The sequence below is a fragment of the Haemaphysalis longicornis genome, unplaced genomic scaffold, assembly GCF_048455015.1.
Source record: "Haemaphysalis longicornis isolate Haplotype H1 unplaced genomic scaffold, Haemaphysalis longicornis Haplotype H1 scaffold_8, whole genome shotgun sequence".
NCBI classification, from domain to species: domain Eukaryota; kingdom Metazoa; phylum Arthropoda; class Arachnida; order Ixodida; family Ixodidae; genus Haemaphysalis; species Haemaphysalis longicornis.
In genome coordinates, this window is record NW_027526445.1 from 170,006,874 (window position 1) to 170,032,322 (window position 25,449).

At 46.6% G+C, this 25,449-nt stretch overlaps 1 long non-coding RNA gene across 1 annotated transcript; it reads left to right on the plus strand.

The window, feature by feature from the left end:
* The first annotated feature begins 21,119 nt into the window (after positions 1–21,119).
* On the plus strand, positions 21,120–24,029 carry LOC144148719 (uncharacterized). Its single transcript, XR_013318037.1, has 2 exons — positions 21,120–21,572; positions 23,029–24,029. It is a non-coding gene; the product is annotated as an uncharacterized LOC144148719 (long non-coding RNA).
* The last annotated feature ends 1,420 nt before the right edge of the window (positions 24,030–25,449 follow it).

Consider the following 25,449-nt stretch of genomic DNA (forward strand, 5'->3'; position numbering starts at 1 on the left):
GAGGGGCAGCAGCCGGGTTCAAAAAGACCGGCCGCCAGCCATACAGTTTCTCCAGCCTTGCATCCCTGTGCAAGGTGCGCGAATGTTTATATTTGATTCTATATTCGAAGCGCGGTTTTGGCATTACTCATATTTGGTACTGTTCGATGTCTTAATCATTACACATGGTTGTGTGCCGATTTCTCCTGCACGCTGCCAAGTAGGGCCTGTGGCGACTTAATTAAAAAATATGGACCAAGCAAATTTCTTTGTTCATATCGTCAAGGGACACATGACGAGCATTGTCCCATACGGTCATGGCTTTACACAAGGTGACTATGACGATCAAAAAGTGGTATGTCCTTGTGCACCATATCTTACGGCCGAAATGTACATTATGTAAATACTTCTATCGCATCTCTTTGTTAATAGATCTCCTCCGATCAACCATGGATCGCCTCATCAATTCTGCTGCCACGTAACAAAATTAAAAGGACACTGAAGTGGTTTGTAAACTTTGCGGGATTACTAGCGCAAATTGTAGTCCGAAGTCCCTGGGCCATGTTTCGGCCACTCTGCGTGTGTTTACGCGTATTTATTTAGTAGAAAAATCAATTTGAAAATGCTTTCCTCCTCTCTGCAGCCTCGCTCATTTTCTGTGGCGTTTTTGTGTGACGTCAGGCCGAGATGACTTGGCTTGACTCTGGCAACTGCCCGCCTCACCTACCTTCCGAGAGAGTCAGTCGGGCCAGCGCTTAGCCCGCTGGCCACCGACAGCAGCAATTCGTTCGCTCAGTTGAAACTAAGCCACGACGCGTTTGTGGATGTAAGAATGCTCCTTCCGTCACTTTGTTAGTTTGTACACTGTATCAAGCTCCAAGTCCAAGTCACTCCACAGAAGCGCACATGCGCTGCTTCGCTGACTGGTACGCTAGTAGAAAATCTAAGACACCTTCAAGGCAAGAGAAGAGTCAGCGAAGTCAATATAGGTACTACGAAAATAAAATCAACTGAAACCTTTACAGTAAGGCGTAAAACTAGGGAGCAGGATGCGCTTTTTGTGCAGGGTGAACAAGCACAGCGGTCAGAAGCACGACCACACATCAGCGAACGCTTTTCCGTCTAAGAATTGCAATTGCTATAGGTGAGATATTGTGGAAATTTGGGGGACGCTTACCGCACGAGCGCTATACCACAAATAGTCACCTAAGCTGCAAGAAATGCTAAAACTAAATAAAAGTGTAAACTGATTATACATTATATACATTATATTTCCAACTCTGGCAGCGCTGGCCCGTGGCCGAGTCATTCTACTTCCGGTCACGCTAGCGTTCGGACGTGAGAATCATGAGCTCCAGCGGAGCGGTAATTGCGGCTTGGTCGAGCCGCGGAAACAGGCCTAACGGAAGCGACAGCGAAGATTATCAGGTAATACTGCCACAACTGCGCACCAGACGCATCGTTCTGAACACGTTGTTTTTGCACGGCGACATGAAGGCTAGACCGTTCAAGGTCGAGGATTTCAGGGACGCTCTCACACGGACTGGTTTTCTCTCCGAGGTTGTCGCCTTGGGGGCCTACCAGATCAACCATGTGTGGGCGATAACGTTCAACAGTGCCGAGGCGATGAACAAGATGTTGGCTGTCAACGAGTTTCAAGTCAAGGGCCGGCGGTGCCTCGTAATCGACCCGCAAGATCATCAGGTCAGACTCAAGCTGCACTGGCTGTTGCACGGCGTCGCCGACGAAGACATCCGAGCAGCGTTCACAACGTATGGCAAAGTGACTAAGGTGAATAGGGAACGCTGGCGCGTCCAAGGCGTCGCTGACAAAGGGTCCACGACTAGGTCAGTGCTGTTGCAACTGAAAAAGGGCGTCAAGTTGGAGGAGCTCCCGCACCAGACAAGGGTGGCTGGGGAGGTCGCTCTTGTGGTGGCACCTGGCCGGCCCATACAGTGTCTTCGCTGCAATGGCCAAGGCCATGTGCGGCGTAAGCATCAAGTTCCTCGGTGTGCCAAGTGCCGGCGTTTTGGGCATGTCGAGGCGCAACCAGAGGAAGTAGGCCTCAGCCAGTAGGGGGAAAAAGACGAGGTCGCTACAGCAGCCATGGTAACCATGACAGAGACCTTCGAAAAAAGCGCCGAAAATCGCTCTGAAGCCGAGGCGGCGGGAGCATCGTTGGAAAGACAAACAGAAGCAATTGAAAGCAACCGAACTGAGACTGCGACGGGGTCCGCCAAACGCCCACATGTCGATTCGGCAGAAGGAAAAGACAACACAGCTGGAGACGCCAACATCGGAGAGCCACCAGTGAAACCAACGCAGACGCGGCGGACGACGCCGAGGACCCGGCCTAACATACCTCCTGAGCGGCGCCCATCGGAAACGGCGCCCAAGACGCTGAACGCAGGGGACAGCGCAGTGGCGGGCGGGAGCGCCTAGCCGGGCGATACACGCGAAATGAAAGCGCCACGCTCTCGCCTTCTATGTGATTTAAAATGTCTGATGAACCCACACTGAACATAGCTACACTCAACGTTAGGGGTTTCTCGGGGAAAAGGAAGCAAAGCCAAGTGCACCGATTGCTAACGGAGCGTGACGTTGATGTGTTGGCAGTTCAGGAAACTAAAGTTCACGGGGAGGAAGAGACTGAGCATGGTGCAGCGTTTCCCGTCGAGGTACTACGCGTGTGTTAGCCATGCAGTCGGTCTTGGGCGGGGTGCGTGCTTCTTGTGCGAAAGGTGCCGGGTTTGATCGTCCAAACCGTAACGTCGTGTGTGTCAGGAAGAATGGTGGTTTGCGACATTTCCTTTGGTGGTCACCAGTGGCGAATTGTGTCATTTACGCACCGACTTCAAAAGACGAGCGGGTCAACTTTTTCGCCTATGTACGACAGCACCTTGGTAATGATAGGCAGATAGTATTATTATGAGACTTTATTGCGTATTAGCCGCACGAGACAAGGTAAGCAGCAGGCCTTTTAAGGATGTGAGCACTGAGTTGTTGAGTAGGCAGATTGCGGAATTCGGGTTAGAGGATGTAGCGGAATGCATGGAAGGTGGAAGAAGTGTGCAGTACACTCACTTTCAAGGCACAAGCCATGCCCGACTGGACAGAATATACTTATCGTTAGACATGGTGCCAAAATGCCGCAACTACATGGTTTTGCCACTGTCCTTTACTGATCATTGTCTTGTAGCATGTAGAATAGGGTACAAAAAACGGCGTACCACTTTTGGATGGGTGTTGTGGAAGCTAAACGCGACCATTATTTATGACGAAAATTTCAGCGAAGTAATAAAGGACCACCTTAGCAAAATAGAAAAAGGGAGCCACAATACGTTTTCAGAAATATGGGACCTCGGTAAGCAAGCAATTAAAATTAAAGCTATTGAGCGGGCCAGTTGCATAAAGAATAAGCAAAACATGAAGGAAACGACGTTACGAGCGACATTGAACAAGCTGAGGGAGCAAGAAGGCTCAGCACCAGGTGCGTTCAAAGACGACATTAGGCAAATTAAACAAAAACTGGAGGTTATTGACGAGGAACGCAATCACGGAGCACTCGTAAGTGCAAGAGTTGACCAAAGGAAAGTCGGTGAACGGCCTACTAAGAGGGCCTTGGGACTCGAAAAAGCACATGCTAGGCGAAATCATACAGCCGAAATAGAATGAAACGGCATAACATCTGGAGATAACAAGCACATCGAACGTGCTTTCTTCAAGTATTATCAAACGCTCTTTTCTTTTCGGCCTGTCAACAATGAAACCTTTAAGAATTTCTAGACAACATGCCGAGGATCGAGAATGAGACGAAGGAACGATTGGAGCAGTCAATAACATCAAAACAACTAGAAGAAGCAAGCAACAATCTAAACCCAGGGAAGTCTCCCGGCCCAGATGGTTTAAGTGCGGCATTCTACAAGGCGTTTAAAAGTGAAATAGCGCCGTTGTTAACGGCGGTTTTCAACGAGGCTTATGATTTCAACTCTCTGCCAATGTCCTGTGGATGAGCTCACACAGTTTTAAATCCAAAAACAGAAGATATAGGAAAACTTAAGTCACAGCATATAGACCTATCTCGCTTACAAATGTCGATTATAAAGTATTTATAAAAATTCTCGCCAATATACTTCAAGGTGGGATACATGAAATAGTAGGCCCTCATCAAACATGCGGCGTACGAGGATGGTCCATATGCACTAACATTCATAAGAATAGGTGCGTGCTTGAGTGTAGTGACGCCACGCGAGCGCCTGTCGTTATGCTTCAGCTCGACCTTGAAAGGCATTTGACTGCGTGTCAGATGAATTGTTGTTCAGTATTCTGGATCATATTAATGTTGGTTCTGTTATCAAGGAGGGTTCGGCGCTCGCGTACCGGAATTGCAGTACGCGGTTGATGGTGAACAAGACCTTGGGAGCGCCCATTAACGTGCAACGCTCTGTGCGCCAGGGCTGCCCGCTCAGTCCACTATTGTTCTGCATTTACATTGAGACTTTATGTTTGCGACTTTTAAAAGATGTTGATATACGGGGGTTCCGCCTTCACGAGTCAGAAGTCAAGCTTTTGGCGTATGCAGACGACATCGCTGTTCTCTGCGAAGGCAAGTTCAGTATTATGAGAGTAGTGGACAAACAAAGCAATTTAGTGCCGTAACCGGGAGCTCGGTTAATTGGGGAAAGTGCCTAGGGTTTTGGCACGACGAATGGCAGTCAACCCCCGGCACTTTTGCCAACGTCAGCTGGGTAACGACCCCAGTGAAATACCTCGGTGGCCCTTTGCAGTTCTATAGGGACAGTAAGCCGTATTGGCGTGAAGAAACCCAGGAATTTTCCGCAAAGGCGGATAAGTGGAAGGGGGCTTTTTTGTCAACATTTGCTAGGGCAACGGTGTGCAACTTGTTTTTCATTTGTAAATTGTGGTATGTAATGCAGGTACTGCATTGCTCTCGTGCGAATGTGCAACAGCTGCATCGGGTGTTTGCGGTTTTTGTGTGGGACTCAACCTGGGAGAGGTGCAGCCGCACAAACCTGTTTAGGAGAGTGAAAGATGGGGGACTGGGGCTGGCGCATTTATTTTTGCGCCAGCTGGTCAACAGATTGCTTTCCTTAAGGGATGTAAGAGACCCCTTTTGTCACCACCGAGTACCTGTCGGGGGTATTTTGGGATTTTTGAAAGAAGTAGTTGGGAGTGTGGACGTTTTGAGTGCACGTTTCTCTAAAGATTATTTTAGCAAAGTGAAGCGGAAAACCCTGTACAATGATATTGTGGATGTTGTCTTCTCTATGGCCTTGTACAGAGCTATGTACTGTGGAGGACCCGGCCAAAATGTGCTCAAAAGGGTGAGAAGAATGCAAGTACAGCCTGGAGTAAAGTTTTTTCTTTCGGCTACACACGGGATCATTATTAGTCCGGACTTTTATGGAAAAAAGGGGGCTTTTTGTGCCATAGGAGACAGATTGCTTTAGCTGCAAATCGCCGGAGACGATAGACTACGTTTTATGCATTGTTGGGAGGGCGTATATTTTTGGGATGTTTTTCAGAGCACACTTTGCAAATACTTCCCGCTAAACCCTCATGGCATACGGTATCTCTCGGTAGACAAAGGCGGTGGACTGCCTTATAACTTAGTCATGGCGCAGGGCCTCCACAGCATATGGTGATCACGCACAGCAAGACTGTACAACGACGTAGATGCCCGTTCCGCAAAGCAGTACCTCACAGAAAGTGTAGGTCGTTATGTGGAGGTAAATAAATCTCAAGAGGTACCGCCTGTGTGGCTGCCAAAGAAAGAGCAGCCTACGTCATTGAAAGAGTTTTAAAGGACATCACTAGGCCTAAGTCGGGCCGCCTCGCCACGTTTTTGTCGTATATCATTTACGCTGTTGATCTGTGATGTGTTGTGAATTGTCAAATCCAGGCAATGACGAAAAAAAGTGCCCGTGGCCGAGTGGTCTCGAGCGCTAGGTATGTTCTTCTACAAGTCACAGGTTCGAATCCCTAAGCTACATTCTTTTTGTTTGCAGCTGGCTTTTTCGTTTTCGGCCGATTTTTTCTATACTAAGTTCACCATTTTTCCGCCGTGACGTCCACTGCTCCATGAACTAGTACACAGAACGCGAGCATGCTGACACTGACGCACTAGCGAGTTCTCATTGGCATGCTGTTGCCAGAAGCACCGACTTCTTGCGGGAAGTGGGCACAGACCAGAATAAACTTACCCTTGGCCTGGTGCGAACACGCTTTCTACGATACAGCATGAGTGAGGCAAGCTCCAAATATTGTGAGAAAAAGCATGACATTTGAGCGTCTGCGGGGACGTGGATGGCGTTCATCCACTCCGAAGGCCTGGGCTAGTGATTGCTACTATTCTAAGCCGTCCTGGGAGGCCTATTTAGGCATTTTACAGCCGGTAACTTGGCAGAAGCGCGGTACAACGATTACTGAGATATCAAGAATGCCCATCCAACGATACCGTGTAATGTCAAGCATGTTGTTTTACAGATCCGAAACCGAAACTTCTTTGAATGGTAAGCTTGGACATCATCCAATCAAGGTGCATCTCCTCCCGCCATCGGAGAATTTAGTAGGTGTCGCCGCCGCAGACCGCGCATGTTAGATTTTCTTCGTTCGTGCAATATAAAGAAATTACCGACCTATTAAACTGATAAACGATGAAAAGTGTGTTAATTTGAGCCAGTATACGCAGTGCAAGCACAAATGGAAGCTGGACAAATGCACTTCAGCGTCTCTTTAATACGGGAGCTGTTCTGGGGCTGGCCCTGACGGCCGCCTTTGCTGGTATCGTGTCGCAATCTCTCTGGAAAAGGTTTATCCGACGCGCAACAACCTGTTTACTGTATAGAAAAAAATCATGACTACGAAAAGTTCCTGGGCCTTCATAATTTCATGTATAGCGGCTGATCTTGTCACCCCAAAAATGGCTTCCCAGAAATGAATTTGTGTCAGAAGGTGAAGGCTACGTTGAGTAGATTAGTGGAAGCTTGGTATTTGTCAGCTTTGTTTTCCACATTGTGTGTTCACAGTGTTGTACGGCGATCTAGGGAGGGAGTATTTTTACTGAAAACGGCTCCAAACCTTCTTTGAATAAAGTGCCCAGTCAGAAATCATATGACAACTACCAGCTGATACGACTATAACATTAGGCTACAAAGCTTCAGTACTCACTTGTCGTGACAGAGTGGGAGGGTGCTGATTTCTATTTCACTATGCTATACATTTATTTCATTTCGCCAACGTTCACAACCCCGCCCTCTTAGGGGAAAAGGGCATTGAATTGGACAGAAAGAAGCTAATTAGGCGGCGTACGCCACGCATGTCGCCTCTATACTGACGCTGTGTTGCCTACGGGCAGGCATACGCAAACACGTAGTAAAATATTTTAAGGAGATATAGAATGTTTCCATACATCACAATCAGCTAATTATGGCTAGAGTGTGAATGCCTAACACCGATAAGGATACACGCAAGGGTTTATACCAATGGTGGAAGGTATTTTCGCAAACAAAAGTCAGTAAAACGGCTGTAATGTATATACGTGTGTAACCAAGAGATCAATTTGGCCGTGGGCGCCGACCGCAGTTAGTGAGATTTTAAAAGAAAGCGTATATTACTACGCGTGAGCCATATATTAAATCGCAACAGTAACGGCAACATCAGTTGAAAGGTACTACCGTATCTGGGCTGGTAAGAGTAGCTGCATCGCATTCTTTATCTGTCATGTCCATTGATGGCTGCCACGTCAAGTTGTCCTTGAGATTGTAAACCAACGCTCCCATTTCCAGTGACAACCCAACTATGGCCAACGCGTTCTCATACTGCGTGGCACTCGTTAGGAGCTCCTTGAAGTCTTCCTGCGCAAGAGAAAAAATACGCAAAATAGTTAATCTGAAAGCCACACTATCGCAATGGTAAGAATACCGCCAGGCGAAATGCTACCAAAATAATTGTTCAGTTCACCCCGTAGTAATCGTTACGGAAAGGCCCATTTAACAGGTAAACAACTGAAAGTACAGATTAAGCAGTTTGCGTGTGCACAAGGAAAGCCATAAACAAGCCAACTGAGTTCGTAGCTGCTCCCCTCATTGCACAGTAACGAACGTATAAACGTAGCATTGGCGCACATAATCGGTGGCGATTGCTTTCTTTTGCGTGCGTAATTGAGTGAGCATGCCGGAAACAATGTGCGGTGTCGACGCGGAAGCACCGAGGGACCGAAGAATAGAGGCCAACCAAGTGCATGTGGAGAGGCAGCCCTCAACCATAACCTCGAGGTCGCGTGTGGAAGCAGCCCGACCCTCGAGCCTGTGGCCCAGAGCCGACAGAAGCATCGGCTCCAGTGGTCCTGCGTCCGAAGTTCCTAGAAGGACGCCAAGCCAGGAGACTTCCGACAAGATACTTCAGGAACTGCCGTCTGAAAGCTGATCCGACGGGTGTAGGCTGACCATGTAGAAATTGGACGCAGTTTAAGAAGCACAAAATAACCCTCATCCGTTGCCTAGGGAATCAAATGTTTCCGCCAATGCATAAATATTACCACCTTGGAACTGCTACCGTAGCAGTTCCAACCACCAAAGGTATTTCTGACATATAATTGTTATTGGCAGGGCGGCGGATTTAGCAAGCCCTACTGAATGAATGAATGACCAGTAAGGGGCTTCGGCCACCTAGAAATGGACAATATACATCTCTATTGCCAATAAGGTCTGAGCGTGGCACGTCATTTAATGGCATTAAAAAACAGTTCAGCTCAACAGCTCAACAATGAGTTCAGCTCAACAACCAATGGAGTGAATTGTTACTGAATAACCTCATTCTTAGGGACAGGAAGTGCTCGTCATATGTTAGCGTATAAACTGGTGTTGCAGGCAGCGCAGCCTGAATCAAGAGAAAGTGCACTAAGGATAAAAATTGGATTGAGAAATCTTAGGACCACTGGGCCAACAGGGCAACATAGTGGCTTCTGCTGCACGGTACTACAAGTTGAGGAAACAAGAAACTCAGTGTAGAATGAATTTGGAAAATCTTCTAAAATAATAAACATCACGAGACCAAAACTTCTGGGGACGCATTGTCCTCCAGTGGACCCAAACTCACTGCTTATGGTTATGATGGTTATGATGATGATGATGATGATGATGATGATGATGATGATGATGATGATAAGAGTTGTCCTGACCCCTTCCTGCATTTTTTACTCAAAAATGTCAAAATAAAGCATGGGTCAGATTCGATTACGTTCGATCGAACGTCAATAAAGTTGGGGGTTTGGCCGTGGACGCGGCCAACTCTTACAAGTTTGGCCAGGTTGGAGGCATGTACCGAAAAAATATACTTTAACGTTTTCCCTATAGGTCTCCCGTGGCGCAAATGCAGAGATTTTACAAGCCATAGAGGTATATGTTAATATTTAGGCAAGCAAGACGCGATGTTTTCTATAAACGAGCAACGCCACACCAAGCCTCAAACAGGGACTGCTTCCCTCCTTTAACAGGTGGTCGGAGACAACGCGCAGCTGTGTCCGCTAACCCCCCTCGTGAGCTAAGCGCAACATGCACAGCTTACTGGAACACAAAGAATCCGAAGAATAATCTTGACATTATATATGTGTTAAAACGTTTTATGGCAGTAAAAACGAAAGGTAATTTATCTTGCTCTTTCGCATAATACGTTTCAGTCGTGCTCAGTACGTAAGCTTGTATATTGAATTTTTTGAGGCATGCGCATTTCGGTCTTGGAGTAGAAACTTTTGAAAAAGACTGTACGTTCTCTTGATATTATTGGTGATGGTCTTTTTTAGGCTACTTAACCCCCAAAATTTTGGTCTGATAGTCTGGTTAATTGTCTTTCTATTCCTCAATTAGGCGACTCCGTCGACACGTAACGTAATTCTGAGACGACAAATTTATATAAGCAAAACCATTCGAAAACATTAAATTGGGTAAAACATTTTGCATTTGTCCACATTGATGAGCCAAGAGAAAATATAAGCCATAATCGAGGCAAATGAAGTCGTACTAGGCAGTGTCGTTTTATTGAGAATAGACGTGCACTTGTAAGCAATATTTTCACCCACAAATACGAAAGGAACTTCAGAAGAGTTTAAAACATCCGGGTGGCAGAGACCTTTTAGGTAAAATGGCAGCAGCATACACAGGACAAAACGAAGACGAGAGAAACACTTTTTGAGTGTTTGTCCGTCAAAGACACGAAGTGAGGGTGCGCCCGAGCCCTCACTTCGCCGGGCCATCCGAAGTCCTACAGTAACGAAAGGTTCCAATAGATGGTGCGCTAGGATGGAACACAGGAAAATTGAATTGACTTGAGGAAACTTCCACCGTGTTTATCAAGGGAAGAGAGAGGCGGTAGTGGAAGAGCCTGAGAAGTGAGGGGTGGAGAGAAGACAGGCACTTACAGGGCAAAGGTGGAAGAAGGCTTTCTCCCTTCGACGGCATTTACCGATAGTTGAGTATATACGCTGGTACTTTTCTCTAGATTCCATTTTTTTTCGTCTTTCCCCTCTTTGACTATATAAGTTTGACCCGATGATAGAAAACTGGATCTTGTTGTCCACGCTGCTCTTTCTGGCGGGAAGAATCCCTGTAGACTGCCAACGCGTTTTGAAAGCCCAGCAGCTCCACATAAAATCAACAACAGTGGTTATCAAAGGAGGTTCCGCAAAGCTCTCAACTCTAACTAAAGTTTAATTACCTAGTTTAATTACTCTCAACTCCATTCTCTCCCTTCTTTTCCCTTTTTTGTCAAACCTCGCTAGCCATACAAAACATAAAGCTGTTCCGCTCAATGTGAAAGCTGCCGGAAGTTCACAGCAGCGATTCGCCATATTGAGTTGTAGCGCCATTATCTCCTCACTGCCAACACGCAATGCAATCCAAATCTGCCACCTTCGCAACGCTCGTGCGCCCCCTACCTGAAATAGTGCCAGCCGGAGTTCTCTTCTCTTTGTGCTTTGTTTTCCTACCGCACCTATCGGCGCTACACTGCTACTTTTTTTCGCTTGCTATCGTAAAAACTAACCCAATGATCGTTCCCAACTAAATGAACGTGGGCGCTTCTGGTTAATCACGTATATTCGACCTCAAATGTACCTACAGTTTTCTTTGCGCTAAACAACCGGGAGAAGTATGAAAAGCGCCAGTGGTTCACGAGTTTCCAACGCCTATGACTATATGAACCGATTAGTTTTCGAAGCCTCTGGGTTACGCGGCGACGTCCGGCGACGTCGTATACGACGAATGTCAAAAAGGAAATGCCATAACGTGGTTCTGAAAGAAAGCAACGACTAGAAATAACAGAGGATTTTAAAACCCGTTGTCACAGTAGGCGTTAAGCATTTATGATCATCGCTCCTGACATGGCGCGACCACACTCATCCCAGGTGTTATGATCTCTGAGAACCGCCGTCAGTTTCCTAACACTATGCCTTCTGTGCTTTCAACAGCAGCAGGTGAACGCTAAGGTACTAGAGGGCCACGGCACATGATATTATGACCACTAGTAGCCTTAACAAGTGCAAACTGTCAGAGTACAATTCAATAAATGCCAAACGTCCTCGAAGAAACTCATTCCACCTTGCAAATTAGCCAAAATTCTGGTCAAATGAACCCATAAAAAATTGGCACCTTATATGGTTGCGTCACCGAAAACGTAGCAAGATAATGGACCTCCGAAAGCCACTGCGGCGTAACAACCCCCAAGCTTTTGTCTTCCCACCACTTACGCTTTTCTCGCTTGCCGCTCCTCCGGTGGCAAATAAAATAGAGGTTTCTCTAGTTTTCTTTCGTGTTTAGAAAAGGTCACTTGACATCTCTCGGTTTTACTCCCACTCCCGTTGGCGGCTATTTTTGCCCAGCAGTAGTCCCCACTTACAAAAACTAAATCCCGTCTTTCTATAGCTCGCCTCTTTTGAACAGTACTTTAAATCCATGTTTATCTCTTTTGTTATTTTAAAATCTTTCCAGCATGCAGTTTTACCTAAAATAGTGCTTGTATTAAAGGCTACGACCTTATACCTTGCTTTACCTATGCCCTAGGCATCATCTGCGGACAGTAATCTTGACATGTAGGAGTTTCCTATGGCTTTGCATATTTATGTATTTCGTTTTCAGGCATTTTTTCGCAAGTCTTCCAGTCATGCGCTTGAATTCAGTGAAAAACAGACATACGGACGTATGGACGGACAGACAGAAAGACAGAGAGACAGACAGACAGACAGACCAACAAACAGACCACAGTATACCCGTTTACATACGCGAATAATGACTACCGTTTTTAAATAGTCTGCTGGCCCGAACTACAGCACTCACTTCCAGGTAGGGTTACAAATGCACGCAAAATTTGAATGGTTGGGTTACACTAACTCAGCATCCCATTTATCTAACAAGAATATGAGTGAAAAATGACCTACTTACAATAGCTGGATACAGGTTACTTAGTGGAGCACGCGTTCCAGTTGGCTGCACCGTACAGTAGCCACGAGCGGGCAACTGATTGGTTGACGTAATGGCGAACACCGTGTAGAAGGAGGAGTCGCTGAAAAAGGTGTGGAAGCACCAATGCCGTTACACATCACAAAATTTGTCACCAAAACCAATCTCTTCAAGGAAGCCCAGAAATAATTCAACAGCTACGATAGCAACTTTGCGCTTATCCGGTTGACCAAGGAGGTTTTGCGTAGGTAGCATCTTTCACGCAGCAGCACAACACTGAAACAGTGTCCTTTCACTTATCCTCCGGTTGTTCCGGCCAAGGTGATATCACATACGTGAATAGCGCCACTCAAACCTATACCCCAAGAATTCGTCAGCCGCAACTAAAACCACCCGTTCTTAACTCTTTTGGTGTTATAAAAGGGAAGCAATATGCACTAGCTCATTTTTCTTGCTATAAACACAACACGGTTTGCGAATGACTTCTACGAGTTTCTACAACTTCTCTATCTGAGAGTAGCAGTTACACAAATGCTGTTGTGATTTTATGTTCCAGAGATATCCACGGGAAAAACACGATAGACATGGAATGATGCACGACTCTAATGGAGATTTTTTTGGTGCCTCCCCATACATGCCGCTGCCAACGAAGCAACCATGATGACTCCATGACACGGTTATAGCGCTGAGCGCAGTTGGCAGGTTGGGGGGGGGGGGGGGGGGGGGCGTGTGAAAAACGTCCCTTTGGGGCCTTGTGAAGCCAGAGCAAGACCGGCGCACCACGTCCAGTTTTCAGTTCACGAGCGAGAGAAGCGAGATTCTTCAGCGTTCTCCCAGATGTCCAAATACAAGTTACACTATCGTGTTAAAAAAAACACTGCTACAGTAGCTTATGCTGTTTCTCTGCCTGTGCCAATGGCTTCATTATTTTCATGCAATATTGTCTCGCATGAACCGTGGCGTCACGAATAGTGGTCGAAGAATTTTTTTCTTAGCTATACTTCGCACTCAGGACCTTTGCTGTAGAAGAAGTGTTGTGCGAAGCCGGGGGTGACCCCATGCAAGATTTCGTAGCAGCGTAAAGAAAAAGTCCTCAATAAAACTCCATTCCGTATTCCCAACGATGCGCTTCTCGCAGAAAAAACCAGCATGCATCAGCACTTCTGTGCACATTTGAAGACATGCGGTCCAAGTGTGTCGCGAATACGCTTGGTATGGCAGAAGCAATTTTGTCCACTACCCTTTGCGCTCGCTGTAGCGCACGTTGATACATGGTAAAAGTCATGGGGTAATTTGAAAACTCACTTTACAACTTTTCTGAAAATTTTCTTGAACATATCCAGCCCATAACCCTCTTTGAATGCGTACAAGCCCAGTCCGATGAAAAGTTTTCTGTCTTCTCCTCTCTTCTGTAATGTTTTCACGTCCTGAAAAAAGATTTTCACTTTATTAGCAAAAACGCGTACCTTACGGGCTAGATTAAAAACTATTGCATCGCTTGGGCGGCCTTCAAAATATATTGCTTAATTTAAAAGCAAGATTTGGGAGTCTGATTGCTATTTGAAAAGGGCCAATCTGATTGAAAAAGGACCAATGGCGGCTAATTGACGTGATATGCACTCGGAGCCCATACACGTCGATGTTTATACTTTCTGTATTGCGACTCTTCACCGCAGCCGTTGTGCACTCATACTCAAAACAATACTAAACACTGAGCGGGGCTTTTTAACAGCCATCTTTTCAACAAGCCCGGCTCAGCTGATTTGCTACATGCTGGCCCTCTTCTTTGGGTGTAATTGGTTTACCGGTAAAAATACGAGATCTGAACACGCGAGAAATGCTGCGGGAAAGAGTTTGTTTATTTGTCCCGCAAAAAGCTTCTATGGGCCTCCAGTGACCAAAATTGTCTGCGGAACCAAGACAACTTCCCCTAAACCGATTCTCCTCCCGACTTCCCCTTCTGGCTACCTCTTGGACACTGTTTTTTCTGCTAGGTATTGCTGTCTCATGCTTTCTGCGTTGTTTGACTATCTTACACTGTGGTAATAAGTAGTTTGTGCATGTTAATGCACTGAAAACCTTCGCCATTTCTTTTTTTGCAGTATGTTCCTTTATTTTTCTTTACCGCCACTTTGTTATCCGTAATTTTTGTACCACATACGTGTACAATAAACAGAATATTAATATCGGAATCTCCAAGGGGAGACAAAATAAAATTTCCTGTCAATCCTTGGAAGCGGAAGCTCAGGTTTGACTCCTCGAAACATCTTACCCTGTTTCCTTCCTGCCTACCAGGCAATACCACCCTTCTGAATTTGGCCCCGTATTCGCTCGTACAAACACTTGCAAATGTTCGTTTTTCTCGTAAAAAATGTTTTCTTGCCACTGTGTTTACGTTGTGAAGTCGGCATAGGTTAATTGATCAGCTCTTTCCAATGTAGTAACTTTTCGACTTGCTATTTTTTCTTGATTTTTCTAAAAGATTTCGCTGATATGCTGTGTAATATCTTTGTACTTCTTCTTTGTTCTTAGTATGGCTTGAAGTATTGCATACACAAATATTAAAGTTTCATGCCTTTTCTCTGCTAACCCATATTCAGCTTTCTAATCAATACCGCACGGTTTAATGAAAGCCATATTCCTCACCGCCAAGAAATGTTTTGCGCTATCCACCAAGATTTCAAGGTCGGGGCCCTTGGCGACGATGTCGAGAACGCCGTAGTTTGCAATGTTGTGACCCCTCTGTGCATGATCGTCGATATCACCGGCTTGGATCTGCGCCAGGTTCACGTTCACGTAGCTGCAGCAACGACGAATTGAATAAGACGTTATGCAATGATGAAAAACGGAGAATCTATACATTTCAAGATTTCGGCCACTCGGCCGAACTTTTGCTGTTCATGAGGTACCGAACCCAGCGAATATCAAGTAAAAATGTTCAATACCTGCGCACAAGAAGACAAATGGAGTTGAACGTTTTGCGCTATCTCACGGAAATATATATTTTTTCGTTATTCACTTACTCCAATACTGATGAGCACTGAATGGTAGAAATATAGACAAGGTCAGAAACACGAAAATATTTTCTCACATCTTAATAAAATCAGGAAGGAAAACTTTTCTTGAACGGCACTTTCATGCGTGCGGGCAATGAAACGAAATGTGCATCATGTGTGATCACGTTTAATGTGCCTACTTCTGACCCAATGTTTTCATTTGTTTTTAGTGTTGTTCGGAGCGAAACTCTTCCCAGGGTTTCTTTTACACTCCAACTACTAGGCATCATTCTCTTGTACATGTTGCGACTGCTGTGTTCGTCACCAAGATCGTCCCGATCAATCATAGCATACAAACTCCAGAAAATTGGCAAATGAAAAACAGATTCACCTCCGAAATGAAAAACAGGGCATTGCTCGCGGAAAGAAGTTCCCGGCCTATACCAGCATGTGGCAAATGTGGGACGAGGCTAGACTGATTCCGGTCCTTTTGCCTTTTCCTCATACAGGGACATTTTTTGTAAAATTAGCCAATGGTAATTGGAGGTGTCATCCCAAATGAGCAGATAAGCTACTTTGCGTTACCAGCAAGCCGCCAAAATTTGGCCCAATGCGCACATATCAGTCAGGGGGATGGCCAGTGACGGTGATGAATAATGATGAAATGGGCACCTACCAGCTATACAACACGGCGGATTGATCAGTTAGTTCGGCAATTTTATAGGGCAATAGTTGGCTACTAATCGGCGCTTATATGCTTGTCTGTCTGGTCAGGTCTCACAAGTAAACACAAAAATTGTTACGCGAACTCAGGAAGCGAGAAGAGGAGCCACCCATGGAGTTTCATAGAATAATAACTAGGCGGGAAATTGGCGCTAGCAACGCGAACACCGAGACGCCGCTCACTCTTCGATAGTAAATACGGGTAGTTCTCGAAGCGGAGTGCGTAGGATCGAAAGAGGCCTATGGCTGTGCAAATTGTGTTTGTTGACAAAAAACACTTGTTCCTGATTCTTTGTTTGCAATATACATGCAAAACAAGAAAGGTAGTGACAAAAACTAGTCTTGTACGAAATTAAAAGGCGTGATTAAATAAAAAGCAGGTGCTGAGTCGAGGACGTTGGTAAAGCAGGTTTGCCATTTGACGCAAACTTTTTAAGAAAACTTTTTGTAAAAGTCTCCGCGCTTGTAATTTTAAATATGAAGAAAAGTTTTGTTTTGCACTCCTAAAAAAAGACACCGATTATGTTTGAAGAAGGTATTTTTTAAATAGGGACATTGATCAAGCTGCATTTTCATCAGTTACCGAGAATGCTAGTCTACGCCCTAGAAGCTGGCGTTCGCACGAAAAGAGTGCCTATTCCAAGAAACCTTCCTAAGCTTCGAAAATGCATTGATCTGCCGAATGAACAGCGCCGCAACTTCTGATTTGGAAGCAACTACGCCTCATACAGCGCCGTCAATTGTGTTTTCATGCTCGCTGTACCGGCAAGGAATTTTAGCGCAACCGATTCGCAACCCTGGTCATATACCTTTTCCACTCAGGGCGGCGTCATTTCGCGTGCAGCATTCAGTTAACGGAGAAAAGCATTTTTCACTCTTCTTCCAACGTAGGCTACTACGTTCATGCAAGTCCAAAATGAAAACGAAAGTGGCTGCACAATTCAAATCATATTAAATTCCGCAAGTTATCGAGAGCCAATCCGTATCCAAAACTACCCATCACGCTAATTACCGTGGACGATCGCAGCACTAGATTCCTCTCTATTTATTTTTGTATGAAAGTGTATGCAGCCGCCACCACAGGTGTTTGCCACCGATTGTATTGGACTACGTATCGGGCGGCTTATTCGTAGCCCTGCCCTCACTTGAAAAGTTGTGAGTATGTTTTTATTCTACATCTCTGCAGTATGCCGCTTAACCGTGCACTTGAGAGTGCGCTCGCAAGAAAGGAAAGTAAGCGCATTCAACATTAGCAAATTCTGCACACAGGCCCTAGATGCACTGTACCGTGAGTTGCTCTTGTCGAAATGACGGCCTGTTGTAGCTTGCATGACCGATTTTTTTTTTTTTTTGTGTAAGTCGATGCTTTTACCATACTTTGCCGCAGTGCCGTAGCCACAAACATTTTAGAGGGTTGGGGGGTCGGGGTATACGCCACTTGGTAAAAATACAAAAAAGGACAAGTTCCTGTTGCCAGGCAATGACTCAGTCGTTTGTCGGTTTTAACAAAGCCAGTGCATTGATACCCCTTTCTGTGTAATATCTACACGAAAAAATGACTGGTCATTACGATACCCCCTAATGGGATATTTGGGTGCGGCTGGTTGAGGAAAGAATTTAAGACGGACATATTTGTATGATTACAGAAAACTTGTATTTCAAGTTCCCGACGGAGCACATGCGTTAGTGTCCTCGCTCGTTCTTCAGCCCTTACTCGGAGTTCTGGCGTCAGCGGTGCTGGGTGTGGGCTCTGGAGGCTCGTTTAGCTGCAGCTGCTGATGAAGCGCGTGGCCCCTTGCCTCGCTCGCAGTTCAGCACTCTCTTCTGATAGCTGCAATGAACTAAATCAGCATTCACTCCTGGGTTCTCTCCCCGGCATTTATGGTGAGCCCCTGCTTCAGCGGCGCGAAGAGCGTCTCGGGAAAGGACCACGATCTGCGTCTTAAGCGAACGCCCATCATCGTCATTTGCACGTCTCCTTCACGTTTTCGCCAAGCCTCACGCAATCGAGCGCCTCGCACGGGCAGAGCATATCGCCCCCACTACCCCATCCCCCCCGGACACTTTAGAATAGAGTGAACTAGAATACTCTACTTAAGAAGAAAGGTTTCACAGCGCCATGGTGAGCCAACCTCCGCTTCAAATTTCCCGACATCCTCTTGCTTTGCTTTCTTTCACTCATCAGTTTTGCCATCGCTTTGACGGTAATGACGACGGCGATTAGGCTAATCCCATGAACGGCCACCAAAGGCCTGCGCCCTAAAAAAAGACTGTTCACCCCCAGTAACGATTTATCAATAGATTGGCATTGTTCTTATCTAAGGCTTTTTGTTTTATTATATCTTTTCGGAATATAAATAGGATGGGCGACAAAATTCTCCGAAAGGGGATAGGAAGGTGCAACGGTCAGAAAATTGCGGGGGTGTTTTGACACTAAAGCGCCCCTCCCCCTACCCCGCCTATGCCAATGCTTGGCCGCACACCCAAATTAGCTTTGCGCTTAGCCTATTCCTAACACAGGTTGCTGCTGTAGAGGTTAACCGTTGACTTTTGCTACTCTTGACGGCCGTTACTTTGAAGGCAACTGATTGTCGATATGCATAATGGCATGTGGGTTAATATGCGCACATTTAAAAGCTGCAAGGGATCGTCTTTCATGTTGAAAACCAAAGAAGTTTCGGTTCAGAATTACGACCCATCAGCTACAGCACTCGGAGTCCCATAAGCACTAAATTGTCGAATAAGCCTCAAACACCAGACGCATGTTTGGTCGCGATGTTTCTGAATGAGCACCTTCTGCTTGCTTTGATTGTTATTGTGCGGTGCTCCATACGCACCGGCCTGCAGGTATCCCCAAAAACTCAGGGAGGGATAGACATCGACCATGCTGAAGCTTATTTCGTTAGCATGTTTCTTGCATGAAGATCTTGTGCTCGCATTGGTTGTTAGTGCACTTAACCACCGCGCAATGACGCTCTAATGAATAGCTTCCGCAAATCACTAATTACACCCAAGGCACGCGGACCGGCAAGCTACGTGTAAAAAAATGCCTAAAAATCTGAGTACAGCACTGGAAAGCTGACAGCATTGCAAAATATGGCCCCTAAGGCCCTGATTTGGATGGGAAAACCACACGGCAAGTTGCATTCGGGGCCGGTTTGTAGCGTGTGCAAACCTGGCGTACACTTAGTTGTGGCTCACCTTGAGCGCACTCTCTAGTGCACTGTTTAGCCGTGAGGGGCTGATACGTCCAGCATAAACGTACTCATAATTTTTCAAATCATATTAGGTGTACGAATAAGCCGTAGGATACCCAGCCAAACGCCACTTGCGAAATGAAGCTAGGGTGGCGAATGCTGTTCCTGCAGTTGCTCCCGCAATAGCCGGCATGTTGGCGCACCGATCGCCGGAAAACGGCCGTGCCCTCATAGGCCTGCAAAAATTTTCGTAAATACGTATTGGCCAAATTTGCACTATGGCCGGATGCTCAGTGCACGCCAGAAATCGTTCTTTTGTTTTCGCGTGGTCAATCATATGCACACTTTTTTTGGAAATATCTCATTTAAAACATCCGCAGGATACCTGAAAACTGGCACTAGTCCGCCTCCTTCTGTCCCCGACTTTTTGTCACGCTTTTTACCATGTCGAAGTGTTTTCACCAACTAGCTCAAATTTCTGCGCTGAAAATCAGAGTTGGAAGTCCGTTGGACCTTCCTAGAATAACGTATTACTTAGCACCGGATCATGCCACGGGTGATCGTAGTACGTCCTCCAACTTTCTTTGAATGTCCATCACACCACACCCCACGAATGTTTGCTGGACGCCATTGCTTCAATAAGGCACACTCTAAGAAATCGGGGGAGCAGTTGAAGAGTCCAACAGTCATTGTACTCTTGCAAGCGTTGGTGGACTCCCCTCGAAGGCTGCGGGGAGTTGGATGCAATGCTCGCTCCCCATGAGGAGGAGAGCAAAACTGACCGCGCACTCTTCTCGTGCGCGGCGGAGTGCCGCCCCAGTTCTGCTCCCGCACCAGTGAAGAGTAAACCTGCGCATCGTCTCCCATCTCCAGTACGAAGAGTAGAATTGCAATTTCATTCTTTTCCAGTGCGGGAGTAAGCATGGAGATGCACTCCTGCCATCTGCGCACACCAACTCATCAGCGATGTTTTATTTGCATACGAATATATTATATAAAGTGGTTGTGTAAAAAGCGCCCGATTACTTCTGCCGCGCATTCTAAACGTGCAAGAATATGAATTCGTGTAACGATTGCTCGCAGCGTTCAGTGGCGGCAGGCGGCAAACCGAAGGAACTAATCTACGGACCGCTGCAGACGGTCGCTTTGAAAGAGTTTGATAGACGTACGCTTGTCCCGCGCCTAGTCGAGCTAAAAAAAACGGATTGTAAATCTGAGATCGATTGAGAAAAATGGTGTTGCAGGAAGTGAAGTCCGCGCTCTTCTGATAGCTCAAGCTGCAAGCGCAACACGAACCCGACCCAACAACCGTGGCTAGTGTCGCCGAGATAGGCATGTACATACGATAGGTTTTATTAGGTTAAATAAAGGAAATCCGTATACATAACTGGTATTAACAGCAATATGGGGCCTATCTGCAAGATCGGAGTGTGAGGAACAGGCGATACCGCTGCGAGGGCATCTCAAATACACCCTCTACGGTGAAAACTATCCCGTCGGCTGACGAGCGACGATAAAAGCGTACACACCGATCGGTTGCTGGAACTCAAGCGCCTTTAAGCAAAGAGAAATGATGACCCCCCCCCCCCCCCCCCCCCGCGGCGGCGCAGGCGTGGATCACGATACGTAACGCGTCGTACATCCGGGGGATCAGGTAACGCGAACCGCCCGAGCAAGCGTGAGAAAGGCACCGTCAGCGAGCCACGAAGTGCGCGTGTTTTCTGCAAAAACCTACACAGGCGGTGAACCCGCCAAGGCCGGACGGGCGACTTACAGGCCGCGCCAGACCGTGATGTCAATGTGCTACGAACGAATTGGGCTTTCAAGCAGACGCTTCGTGCAACATGGGAAGTTGGACCTGCCCTTATCGTCATACTTGCTTCGACACAGTATACGACGCGTGTCGGCTAACTGCTGGCCGCTTGTGCGTCAGCGCGACATCATGCACACGCGAGAAAGTCGTATATTCGTTCATTCGTGCGTGCGTGCGTGTGTGGTACTAGTTTTTCTTTCGGACGAACATCACAGCGGCGACAGCGCTGAGGCCGATTTCGGAACTATGCGCACTGTGTGGCGATGCGCGCGCTATGGCCGGACTGTATCCGCGGCCGTCTCAGGCTTCGCGCCTTGAGCTTGGGATCTTTCGCAGCTATTACGACCTTGGATTTATCTACCGGACGAAGAAACGCTGGCGGGAAGTAGAGGTAAGCCATTAGTTAACCTCGTATTCTTGTCTTGTGTATTTAACGAAGCAGAGTTACTCTCGGTACTTCGGTCCGCGGAAGCGGTTAGTCCTAACGTTTTCGTGACTGATTTTGACCGTTGCTTAGTTTTGAAGGGCGGCTTTGTGTGCAGACAGCGTCGATTCTTGCACCGTTTCAATCCCTGTGATTCGTGAAGTGTTGGTATCCTTGCGGTATGTTTTCGCAGGTAGGAAGCATGGTCGCGCGAGTAGTCGCAGCTAGCGCTACGCTGTACTCTTAGCTCGGCGGCTAGGGTTAGAGTGGCGGCCGTGCAGTAGCTGTGGCTACCTGCGCGGCTCCAAAGAATTGCGTACAATAAGTTGAGTGATAGGAGCGCGTCTAGCGCGTGGTAGTCACTAAATTACAATAATTTTAGTGACCGCCGCGCGTACAGCAGCAGGCTGAAATGCTGTTCAGACAAGTTTTTTTACGTTTTGCTTGAGGGCAGGATGGACGGAAATGGGACTTTTCGGGGCGTACTCACCGCTTTGTTAAGGGGTAATTACATGAGTCTAAGGCGATGAGCGACGCGAGAAACCTCACTCAGTGTGTGCGGCAAACAGGTATTGTGTGCGACACAGACAAGCTAAATATTTTACACATGCCGCTGACGGCGGCGACAGCGGCAGGCGACGGGCCGTCGCCGTCGCGGGTTTATTCCCGGACAGAAGCAGCCCACAAGCGAGCGGCAGCAACGACGACGAAGGGCATTGGCAGCAATGCATATTACTTTTTTTCGTTTGTCGCTGTCGCCCACACTGTTTGTTGTACCCATTACATTACTTTTTTCGCGTCGGTTGTCGCCGTCGCTCGAGCGTTCGGGCGTTCTGATCGTTCAATAACGAGCCTATTGGTTCTCATCAAATGTTACGATCTGCAGCGTGCATGCAACGAAGCGTACTCGAGAATGAAGAAAACAGTAGCTATATGACCCATTAGCAACTTTTCCACGCTAGTCTTGTGAAAGTATAATTGGCCCTACGTTGCAGTCGGCTGAGGACAAAATCCAATGCAAATTATTCAGGGATTATAACCTTACAAAAAGAGTTATGTTTCCTTAAATTTTGTGCAATGTTTTTATACCGGGAACGATAGCGGGGTAAACAGTTGAAGCTACGGACACGTAAGCACTAATGGGTTTGGGGCGCAGTGCGTAGGCAGACAGCTGTAGGGCGCGCTGTCTGACATGACATTGGCCAAGTGGTACAATGAGCGTGGTGGCATCCAAGGTCACCACATCCGCATCTAGACTGGTTACTGCGCCAAGCAGTATGGCATTCCAATACGGGTTCAATGCGTGCTCTCGGCGCAAAAACTAATCTATCACCCAATAAACTTCATTTAACGTTGTCAAACTCGTTCATATTTTTTTATTGTAAAACTTATCTTTGCTGTCCCCCTCTTTCTGTCTATGTAGGAACCACGGGAAGACGCTACTTGCCCGAAGATTTTTTTTTTTTAGAGAGGGAGAGATCCCCTAGGCGTCAGCAGCAGTGGCCGTCGCATTCAAGACACTTCTCCTCACACCCTTGGTCATCGTGGATGGGTTCCCATCCGTTCATTGTGTAATACGCTTCAAAGGCGAAGCGCACCTTCTTGCTTCTGTAGACGTTACTTTGGCTCAAGCACGGTGCCCTGGTCGGTACTGTTCTGAAGGCCGAAACCAACATTATGAAGCAGTCAGCTCGAACGTTAAGGGGTAATTACAGCTCGAACGTGTAAGTCAGTAAGTCAGCTCGAACGTGTTTGTTTTTGATACCAAGTTATGCCTTTTTAAATCTTACTAGCGCATCCTCATTTGAGAACCACCCGCCTAAAAAACCCAGTGGGAATGTTTCCTGCGGTTTCCTATTGTACCACCAAAATATCTGTTGCAAAGTTGCCGTGTCAGTGGCTTTGTATCTTTGTGTTGATTGCACCTTGTAATGCGTTAATAGTAATCCACGCTGAATTGTTTTAGTCCCAGATTTTTCTTTCGCAAAATTTATTTGTAAATATTTTTTATGTGTGCTAAATAAGAGCTGGCTTTTCCAGTCCATGTGAAGCACTCACTGATGTACTAAGGCCATTTTGTTTTATGTTAATACTGTTAACTATTCTCCCACTGCTGTATTTCTACTGACGCTTTTCGTGCTAATGCCAGTACCTTTTTATTTGTGGATGTTAATGTCATTTTTATTGTCGTAATTTAATGTTTGTATTTCAGTGTTTTTAATTGCTTTGCTGCATTTTTATTTGTGAATTTTTCTTGGATGTATCCTAAATAGGCGCTACGTCTCCTGTGTGCATGTGGAGTAGGAACCGTTTTTATGCCGTGATATTTTAATTCCCAATAAATTGCATTTTGTGTTAAATTGCAGAATGAACCGATTGTTGTGGTATTTTGAAAAATAAAGTCTGAGCTTGTTTTTTCTTCTTTTCCATGTTTCAAAATAGCTTGTCCTGTTTTGTTTGCTTGTAACTGCCTATAGTACCATCGTGGGGAAGGGGGGGGGTCTAGTAGCATGCGGAGCGAAAATACGCTGCCTCGCGGGGAATAGCAGAACGCTCTTGAAGCGTAACGAGATGCTTTCCAAGTGAGAGTAGTAGTACCCGTCTGCAGTATCCGGGAACGCCGCCAATAGAGCTTATTTACGCCTAAAGGGAGTGACGGAACGCTGCCTTGGAGATGGCATTGCAATTCCCACACAGTGTTCAAGTACTCCGCTTCGAAAGCAGCAAGTAAATCCCACGGGGAGTGTTTCGCCTCTCGTTCGGCCGCCACGCGCTACTCCTCGGAAGAGTCGCCCAATGCTTCCAAAGGGAGTGAAATATGGGACAAAAGTTTTTACTCCTAGACAGAGTGCCCAGCACTCCTCGAGTTCTTAGAGTGCATACACAGACGCATTTTTCAACAACCAGCGTACAACTATTCATATATGCCAACCACAAGCTGAAGAATTCGCTGTCCTACCAGTTCAGCGTTTGTAGCAAGTTCTACTGCCAAGCAGTATGCCTCTAACCAGCCAAGGAAATTTTAGTGCCCACGTCAGCAGAAAACTCCCACGCTACCACTCGCAACTGGCTACACCCGTCTACATGAAGCACTGACACCGTCTGTCCTCTTGCCGACGAAGCTACGTCCACAGGTGGACACGGGAAGAGAGACGGTTGTTTGTATTCAGCGTTTTGGAAGGGGGGTGGGGCGATTGGGGGTGCGACACCTGGCACATGAGTGAGTGGGAAGCACTGACAGAGATGACGTCTCAGCAGCGCATGCCGCCCTCCTCCTCACCCTTCCAAAGACGCTCCTCTCCGCTTTCTTTCCCCAGGCGCTGCTGCTTTCGGGACGGTGCCCCGGAGAACCCTAGGTAACAACTAACAGAGTCTCTGGTTTCACTCTTTGTAGAGCTATGTATACGTATTCCAGCCACGTTGCATGGGTAATAGTTGTGCGTGTCGTTTGCCGCTTCGCAGTGCAACTACCCTCAGCATGGATTGGTGCCAATTTTGGCCATTGCTATATTGACCCTATTCGACGCTTGTGAATAACGGATGGACATTTTGCAATAGACCTAATGTGTTCAAAATTACTGAAGTGTAAAAATCGCAATTAAAGAAGCCATGAAGAAAAAAAAACAAGTTTGGTGCGCGAATTGCGCGACCTATGCTTGGTTTAGCTGCACAGGACTGCGGCGTGGGGTATTTTCCGACGACACTGGCTGATTGACGCAAGCAACGCTGTCTTACATGACCATATTTGTCGAAACAGCACTCTGTTTTACGAATAAATATTTTCTCCCTGAACAAAATCAAGTCAGGTTCAAATATGGGCAAAAACAAAGGAGAGGCAGAAAAC